Raw genomic sequence first — 6,355 nt, forward strand, 5'->3', positions numbered from 1 at the left:
TCAAATAGTGACCAGCGAGGGGGAAGCAGCGGGGTGGGTGGGCTCGTCCCGCCCCCGCCCAAAGACACACCCTCGTCCCGCCCCCGCCCAAAGACACACCCAGCGTGTCGGGGCGCCACCAACAGCTCCATTCACAGCAGGTGCCCGGTGTGAGTGAATGGCTTCTGCAAATCGCAAATGGCAAATCTAATTGTGCATTTCACGCTGCTAATGGCTCACTCATGAGCGCGGCTAGGCGGACATACTACTTTGAATAAAGGGAACAATGGCGCATCCCCCCCCCCAGAAAAAGGTGTTTGCGACAACCCCCATGACGTCATCTAAATTCAATTCGTTCCTTTGAAACTTTGGCGTCCCCGGACTGATTTGCTGTTTAAATGTAGTGTTGAAGTGTTCGAATGTACACATCTGCCAACCGGGTAAAAAATAGCAACAGGGATTCAAATAACGCTCGAATTGAATATGACACTTTCACATTTTTTTAGGTGCGCATTTTACGATGGCTTTTGTGTGAACTTGTTGCTCGGGGCTGTCACGCACCCTATGAGGAGGAGATTAATAAAGAACGAGCAAAACAGGACCTCTGTTCTTTTTTGCGCCCCGCAAAACAAAACCCACAGTCAACTTCTTCCCAGCGGGGGACGAGAATGAGTAGCTCATCTAAATGGATCCAGCTGACAGAGACAATGAAAAGGCGCAAATTAGCCCGGTGGAATATTGTGGCTGCAGGTAGCGTGAAATAAAAGATGCCTGCAGGTGAAATTCTTCGTGCGTAAGAGGTGTGCGCAATTGGAACAAGAAATTGATTTTATCGAGTAATCAATAACTTGAATCGGAGCAGCCATTTTATTTCCATCGTCTCATGCCTAAAATCAGGTGCCAGTGCTGTTAGAATGCCGCAGTGGTTCTGCTTAACATTGCAAAGAGAGCCCAAAGCTCCCGCGAGTGGGGTCGTGGAGGGTGTGCGTGCGTGTGCGTGGGCGTGTGCGTGTGTGGGGGTGTGTGTTGCACCTGTCTATAGATGCCATTGTCACGACATGCCCAAAAAGTTCACACGTCGTTAGACGCTTGTTGACGCCGACGCCACGGAGACTGGAGGTCAGGGGTCAGCACGCTAATAAAAACAAAAAAGCAAATAGTAAAGCCACACGTGAAAGTCATCCTAGTTGTTCGTCTGCTGTCGTGGTGGACGAAATGACACGGCAAATTAAAGTCATGGATAGGAGACAGATGAGTTGCACTGTTGTATAATTTGTTTGATAAGATCTAGGCCTTGAATTTGTGTGATCCAAGCAGCTCAGTTGACAGCCCAAAATGGAATAAAGACACAATGGACATCAACCTGACACACACACACACACACACACACACACACACACCCACAGGGAGGGAGGGAGTGAAAACAGCTGATTACACACTGTTGCAGTGCCTTTGCATGGAGGAGAGCAGTTTGGCTGCAGACAATTTGTGCTGCAACCAGGCCAAAGTGACCTCGTGAACCAGAGAAGACACGAAGACTTCGAGTTTTCAACTCAGAACAGATGTTTGGCTCCGTCGCCTCAGGGATTAAACGTGACAGCGCACTTACATGAACTGCTGAAATTCATTCTGAGCTTCAATAAAATTTTAATACAAATTGTGACTGTTTCAGCAAGGATGTCCAAATACAAACTTTTCCCACTGCGGGCCACTTGGAAAAGTGGACTTTACTGTGTGTTTAGGGAACATATATATATATATATATATATATAGTGTATGATCATATATATTTTTTAAATTGTTTATATTTTCTAAGCAATTTATTTCCACTTTTTAACAAATTTGAATAGCGAATAATAAATATTTGCTGTCCATTGAGGTGAAAAAATGTCTGGTCCTGAATCCTAAATGAATATAAACCCAGTAGGGCTCTGAGGGCTGGAAACTCAGGTCAATTAGTGCAGCCCAGGTTTCAAAGTAAACACGGTGAAGCGGCATTTAGCTGTTATGCTGCATGCAAATGGAGTAATGGAGAAAATAAGTTGGCAACAGAAGTTAAGTCAGTCCCAAGGAGAAATACTTTTAAATCAAAGTTAAAAACTACTGCATGCTCTTTTCACATTCCTGTTAAGATTTTTTAAGCATTTTAAAAATCTATTTAATCTCTTAGTCATTCCAGAAAGCTACTATGTTTTTGTTCTTTTGGCCGTGCCTTTGAATGTCTTCAGCTGTTCTGTTTGTAAATGCTTTTAGGCGTCGCAAAGCACATTGAGTCGCCTTGTATATGAAATGTGCGAATACAAATCAAGTTGCCTTTGGCTCACCAAATCGTCATCGAAGACAAAAGCAACTGCTGCCATGGAAGTTAGTGATCGAGTTCTGTAGATGACTATCTTTTTTTTCCCCTTTGTTGAAAACGCAGGAAATCCAATTTTACATGAACAAATCTTAAAATGTTTGGTTCAGTCGCCCATTTTAAAATTGAATCCCAGTTTTTCAACTTTCAACTTTTTTGTCTTTTTACAGAGAATTTTATCAGACGCGCAAAAACAGTTGAGTGAACTCAAAATTTCATTGATACAAGATTTTAACCGGGGCAATTAAATGTTTTAAATTTTGCTGTTGTGAAACTGTTCGCGACAAAGAAATACGACATGACAGCACCGTCCTCCATTTTTTTTTTTTTTGGAACCAGGGTTAAAGATTTAAACAAAAAATAACTTGCTTGCTTTGCTACGCTGACTAAAATTGTTGCCATAAACACCAATTTACTTTTCCAACTTAAATGCTTTACGCCCAAAAGTACAAAATGTGTGAGCGTTTTTCAAATGTGCCATTCATCGCCATGTCTGGGCTATTTCCTCAAAAAAAAAAAAAAAAAGCCATCGCCCTCCTTGAGTTGAGACGACTGTTTTGTATGCAGTTTGCAAAATCCCCAAGTGAGATTTAAAAAGCAGATGGCTCTCGAATAATCAAGCGCATTGTTCACATTCGACACATTGAGATCATTCGTGAAACGACCACTCGGAAGCATTTCCATTTGCCCACCTGCTTCTCTGACGAGAGTACAGCCATCCTCGATCTGCGATGGCCTCATTGCATCTGAAAGAAAGGCCGAGTCATCTTTGTCGGCTGTGTTCAAGTGGAGCTCGGCGGGAAGCCGCCTATCTTGTCTGTTTAAGATCTTATCAACACGAGAAACAATAGACAAGCGGATAGAGTGAGCGTGTCGTCAGCGTTTGTTGTTCTTGCATATGCATATACTGTATATGCATGTGTGTTGCTCCGCAGTTCAGCGCTGCGTGACGCCAGCAGGAGGGAGATAAGGTTATCCCCGAGGAATGCCCGGTACACTCCCACATGTCGAGTGCAGCCATCTCCGCTCAAACATGCGAGCATTACTCCCATCAGATTATGAGATGATTTATACCGTCCACAAACTGTTGAGTCCTGGAAACTGGCCTCGGTCTAAATGAATGGAAAGGCCGGGAATCTGTCGCAGCACCTCAGAAAAAAAACATCAAACTTAAAATTGTGGTTTAAATTGGAAAAAAAAAAAAAAAATGGTGGTGTGGTGGGGTGGTCACAGCGTGGATCAATGTTATCTGGCGGGGGAGGGGCTTTCAATGTCCAGCCTCTCAGGTGGATGCCCTAACCCAAACCGTTGACCGCACTCTTACCGTAGTTTGAAACATTTATTTAAAACCCTACCGCTTGTTTGAAACCCTAATTTGAAAAAGTAACTCCAGTTAAAAGCGTTTCAAATTTTAAACACTGACCATAGTTTAAAACCAAACTCGTACTCCTAATACTAGTTAGAATGCCTAATTTGAAACCCTAACCTTATTTTAAAACCCTAATTTGAAACACTAATGTGAAATTGTAATGCTAGTTTGAGGCCCTAACCCTAGTTTGAAACCCTAATTGGAAGCCTTAACTCTGTTTTGAAACACTACTTTGAAAATCTATCTCTCTTTAAAACCCGAATATGAAAACCCAACCACAGTTTATAACTCTAATTTAGAACCCTGACCCTCGTTTAAAACCCCAATTTGAAACCATAACCCTAGTTTACCCTTAGTTGAAACCCAAATTTAAATCCCCAATTTCAAAACCTATCACCTGTTTGTAACCCTAACCCAAGTTGAGAACCTAATTTTAAAACCCTAGGATTTATTTGAAATCCTGATTTGAAACCCTATTGCTCGTTTAAAATCCTCAATTGAAACCCCGATCATAGTTGAAAACTGAAATTTGAAACCTTATATTGAAACCCCAATCCCAATTTGAAATGCTAACCCTAGTTTAAAAACCTAACTATAGTTTGAAACGCTGATTTCAAATCCTAATCCTTATTTATAAACCTAATATGAAACCAAATTTAAAACCCCAATTTGAAACCTTATCCACAGTTTGAAACCCTAACCCAAGTTGAAAACCCAATTCTGAAACCCAAAGCCTAATTTGAAACCCCGATTTGAAACCCTGTCACTATCTTAAAACCCTCATTTGAAATCCGACCATAGTTTAAAACTCCTTTTTGTGGACGGGCCACATCGTAGTTGTGGTTTCCCTCAGAGGGCCGGTATGACTGTGAACCCATATAAATTGATTGGAAAGCCAGTTTTGAAATCAGAAGCTAGTAAGTAATTGTTCTACAATTTTTCAATTTATTTTAAAAGGGGAGGATTGGTAACAAATAAGTGGCAATATCTCATATCTCAGTTTTGTTAAAAGTGAAGAAAATATGCCAGAAACAGGAAGTTGATGCAGATGATTTGCCCTTTGCGGGCCACATAAAATGAGGTTGCGGGCCAAATCTGGCCCCCGGGCCTTGAGTTTGACACGTGTGGCATAATTTATGTCCCAGTATGAGCCCTGTGGTCACATGACCAGTTGTTGTTAACCGGTCCCCATTCAATGCTAAACACCAAAGGTGACAGGGCGTTTGTGGTCGCGGGAGCTAAACACGCCGGACAGTGTTTACTGTATTTTAAATGTGCAAGATTTTACAGCTGCTATACTATGTATACATTTGATGCAGTGCGATATAAAACCTTGATCTTGAGCTTGTTTAAATTGCTTCTTTGAAACCCTATTGCTGTGGTCAGACGGAATGCGAGCTGAGCGTTTCTGGCCGTGCGTTTCCATACACTGTATAGTCAGTTCTTTTTGCCGGGCAGTGTAGTTGAAGTGAAGTTTCAGGTGCGTTGGGGAATCAATTTACCCTGTGAATACAATGTTTTTTTTATTTCCCATTGTGCCAAATTATCAAAACGGTGATTGTGGTCAGGATGCGTTGACTTAAGTACAGGATGTGTCTACTTTTTCCACCTCTCCGACAAAATGGTAGATGGAGCATTCATTGTAATATCTTAAAGAATTGTTGTAGTTGTTTTTTTTTAATGTACAAAATGTGTTCTTGCACTTAACGTCAGTTTCTTGTTCACCAATTGTGTGCCTTGAAGGGTATTTTTTATGCACTGGGGGAAAATGGCTTCAAACCATTTGTTGTTGAGTTTTGGTAGTGGATCTTTTATACGTGTTTTGAAAAATGTACGAGCAAAAAAAAATGTATGTTGTATATCTGGTCAGGAAGTCCAGTGTTCTTGTAATAAGCCTTATTTGTACAGACACATGTCGTCAAATCATAGCATGTAAATGACAACAAAGGTCATTTATTGGTTAGTTCAATTTATCTATACATATATCTCCAAACATACCAACCAGCCCACTAACCTATCTCAAAGTTTTTTTTTTTTTTTTTTTTTAAAGTTATGTAATGTAATTATTTGAATTTTTGGCTTCAAATTAAAACATGTGCTTTTGGGGTTATTGGCCATTTATTTAAAAACATATATTTTCAAAGATTGATCAGACAATTAGTGGTGAGAAACGACCAACCAATCAATCCAAAAACAACAAGCAATAATTTTCTCTGCACTCGGATTTATTATTTCTAGCGCAGCACTTCGAATTTCATTTACTGCCGATCTGGCGCCACTTAGTGTTGAAACAGGGAATCGCAGTAACCGAAACAATTCAAGAGAGCAGCCAAATATATGAAATGGTCACGTTTATGTTGACCGTGTTGACAATAAGAAAATTAGAGTGTTTTAGCAAAGAGTTGCAAATTTTTAGAAAATAATTTAGTTAACAGGGCTCAGGCAATATTTAAATTTTTATTTATTCAATAGGTAAAAAGATCAGCGTGCAGGAGACTGCTCAATAAAAACAATATTTGAAATATGAAAGCGATTGAATGTATTGCAATGAATTTATTTATCGATTAGGGACGCAAATGGCAAAACGGCTTGTATTAAAGATGGCTCATATTCTATTCGAAAGAAGACAAGGACATAGGCACAATTGCCAC

This window comes from Idiotropiscis lumnitzeri, chromosome 3 (genome assembly GCF_059441095.1).
Source record: "Idiotropiscis lumnitzeri isolate Australia: NSW breed Sydney's pygmy pipehorse chromosome 3, RoL_Ilum_1.0, whole genome shotgun sequence".
Taxonomy (NCBI): Eukaryota; Metazoa; Chordata; class Actinopteri; order Syngnathiformes; family Syngnathidae; genus Idiotropiscis; species Idiotropiscis lumnitzeri.